We start from the raw sequence: 3,101 nt of genomic DNA, 5'->3' as shown, positions 1-3,101 counted from the left end.
GTGGTAAAGTCTTTCCATCTCGTAGGCTTATAGCATTACAATGCTCCTGGTTATCCTGAGACGGCTTTTCTGTGTCACTAGGGAGTGTCCCTGGTTGCCTCTGTTTGAGTGCACCAGCCAGCTGACCAATTTGGGTTTCTAGGTTTCGCATGGCTGCGCTGTTCTGATTCATGTACTCCTTGACAGAAGTCTCAAAGGATTAGGACTTCCCTTCACCCTTATCCCAGTTTTGTTGGTTCTTCCTGGGATACGGGGGTCAGTTCTGGTAGTTTCCTCCACTACCTCCAGCATTATTCTGATTCCTCCAGCCTCGGTTATTGTTCCCTTGATAGTTGTCATTGCTCCTGTTGTTGTTATCATACCCTCATGTATAGCACACAGCAGCTAGATTGTTACAGTCCTCATATTCATGAGGACCTCCACAAGTGGGGCAACTCTGACTTGATTGAGTTAAGAGAAGTTGCTCAGTTGGTTTTTTCTGTTCCATGGGCTTCCAATTTTTTATAGTGTTCTGGAGCGAAGCCATTTGTGCTGAAAGAGCATCAGCTGAGCTTAGCTCAAGAACTCTTGTTTTCTTAGGAGCATTGTGTCGTGTGGAAGGCCATGAAATATGTTTTTTTGAAAGTTTTTCCAACAACTGGTAGGTTTCTGGATAAGTAAAATCCAAAAGATCTCCCCCTGCAGCTGCATCAACAGTTGCTTTCAATGGTGGGGTTAAGCCATGATAAAATGTGTGAATGATGCCCCAATCAGAAACTCCATGATTCGGGCAAATTCGTATCAACTCTTTAAAGCGTTCCCACGCTTCATACAGACTTTCTCCATCATACATTTGAAAGGAAGCTATATCAGCCCTCACTTGGGCTTGTTTTGCTTGGGAGAAAAATCGGGTAACAAACTGTTCCGCCAATTGCTCCCAACTGGTGATGGAGTTTGGGGGCAATGTTCTCCTCCATTCTTTGGCTTTTCCAGCTAAGGAAAATGGAAAAAGCCGCATCCGCATGTTTTCTTCCAAAATACCATGAACTTTGAAATTATCAACTATCTCAGTGAAATTGTCCAAATGACTGTGAGGGTCTTCCATGGGTAGTCCATGGAACTGAACAGCGTTCATAATCATTTGGAACATTGCAGGTTTCATTTCAAAGTTCAGGATATTCAAAGGAGGGGGAACATAGCCTCGTTCTGGACCATTTCTGAAGGGAGCAACCATATCATTCAATGATGGCCCTCTTCCTTCATTCGGTCCTTGTTCAGGCTCATGATTATGATTTCCATCGTTATCATTGTTTACAACCTCCGCCATTGTAATGTTTCTCAACCTTTGAACTCTTCTTCTATTTCTGAAGGTTCTCTCGGGTTCTGGATCAAAAAGTACTATTTCCAGTCCAAGTTCTATAGGTTCTGCGCTCATACAAATGGAGGAGGTCTATCAAAACAAAAAGACTGCAATTAAACAACAAAAATGTTTCCTTAAAAACGCCCTTTCTTGCAAAATGAACCCCGGCAACGGCGCCAATTGCTTGGTCGAACCGAGAGCTGCTCGGGAATATCTTTTCAGAGAGCAAGAGTGTATAGTAATAATCAGGATTGCCAACAGGAGCAATCTACTCTGACTAAGAGCAACCCTTTTCAACTATACGCAAGCGTACGTGTCAAGCAATATAGGGTATTGTAGCCTCAGATTTATCGTCCTCAGGGAGCAGTTGTGAAGTAAGAAGCGCTAAAGGAAACTTAATTTGTAAAATGGAGCAATAAAAGAAAGTATTATTCTCAGCTAAGCTTCACAAAGAGCAATCTCTGGGCAGCTAGTTAAACAATGTTAACCATTCTGAACCAGATGAGAGCAGTGAATGACTTAGCACGGTCATCGAATAAAAAGGCATCAATTTAAGTAACTTCAAGAGCAGTCAACGAAATGAAAGTAAGAGCATCAGCTGGTAAAACACAGTTCAGTTATCGTGAAGAAAAGGTTGTGATAGAAGTTTGAGTTAAGATTAATTTCAGAAAAAGTCAAGTAGGTGTTACGGGTTCCATGTTTTCATCCCTTTGGTTAACCCTGCTTGGTAGCATATTTTACAAGTGGATTTTGCTCCTTCCCTTGTTTTGCTATAGGTAAGCAGAGGGTAAGGCCTTACTCTCCACGTTACTCCATAGTACTTGGAGTTATATGCAAGGAAACCATGCTGCCTTCTCAAAAGAGCATGGATTCACATGGCAGTGCTCCCCATTCCAGGTGTTTCTCCCTCCTTTCTTCATGCTAAACTACCCCAGGATCTTGAGAATGCTCCACACGCCCTTATCAGTGTTTCATCAACCGAGTGGTCCCGGGATGAGGTTGCCAGCCCAAAGGGTTTCAGAAAATCAATAAATTAAACCAAATAGCAACTCAAAATTCATTTATAAAATATATGTTCCTTACAAAGTTATCCTGAGACAAAATGGATTACTTCTATGGAACCCTCACCTACTTAGAGGAAGTTAGCTCCTAGTGACCATCTTCAGTAGCTTTGCTTCTTGCCAGCTCAGCTCCGAATAGAAATCCTCTCCAATGGTAGCCTTGCTTTTTGCCAGCTTGGCCTTAAATGGAAGTGGTCCCCCTTGCTTTTGGCTTACTTTGTGAGTGGGAGTATCGGATTCAGGGAGGCACCTCCACTCCTTCTGCTGCAGCTGACGTGGCGGCTTTTGATTACTCAGCTTCTTTGCTTTCGTAATGTAGCAGAGGTAGCACCTCCTCCTTCTTTGTTGTGGCTGACTTGGTGGCTTCCCATTGCTTCCTTTGACTGCTGTTGTACTACAGCAGGCTTTTTTTTTTTTCTGCGCAACACTCCTTCTTCTTTCTTCATTTTGTGGTTCCTTCTGATGGGCCTTAGGTGTCCTGAACAAAGCAAACTAACCCAATAGTCATATGTGAAAAAGATAATGTTAAATTTGCTCCAGGTCTACCTTAACTCCCACTTTCGGTATTGCTCTGGTCCACTATTCAAAACAGTTGCTCTATATGGAAAGAAGAAGGTTGAATGGAGTGATTTATAACCAAAACATGGGTTTTGTGGAACAATTTACACTTAATGGGCCTCAACTCTTGAGGACCATCAACC

The 3,101-nt window shown here is 42.7% G+C and overlaps 1 non-coding gene across 1 annotated transcript; it reads left to right on the top strand.

Moving 5' to 3' along the window:
* The first annotated feature begins 755 nt into the window (after nt 1-755).
* On the top strand, nt 756-860 carry LOC133310212 (small nucleolar RNA R71). The gene has a single exon (XR_009751422.1). It is a non-coding gene; the product is annotated as a small nucleolar RNA R71 (small nucleolar RNA).
* The last annotated feature ends 2,241 nt before the right edge of the window (nt 861-3,101 follow it).

This window comes from Gastrolobium bilobum, unplaced genomic scaffold, assembly GCF_033153095.1.
Source record: "Gastrolobium bilobum isolate Gb01-03AN ecotype WA unplaced genomic scaffold, APGP_CSIRO_Gbil_v1 utg194163, whole genome shotgun sequence".
NCBI lineage: Eukaryota > Viridiplantae > Streptophyta > Magnoliopsida > Fabales > Fabaceae > Gastrolobium > Gastrolobium bilobum.
This window is presented reverse-complemented; position numbering and strand designations above follow the sequence as displayed.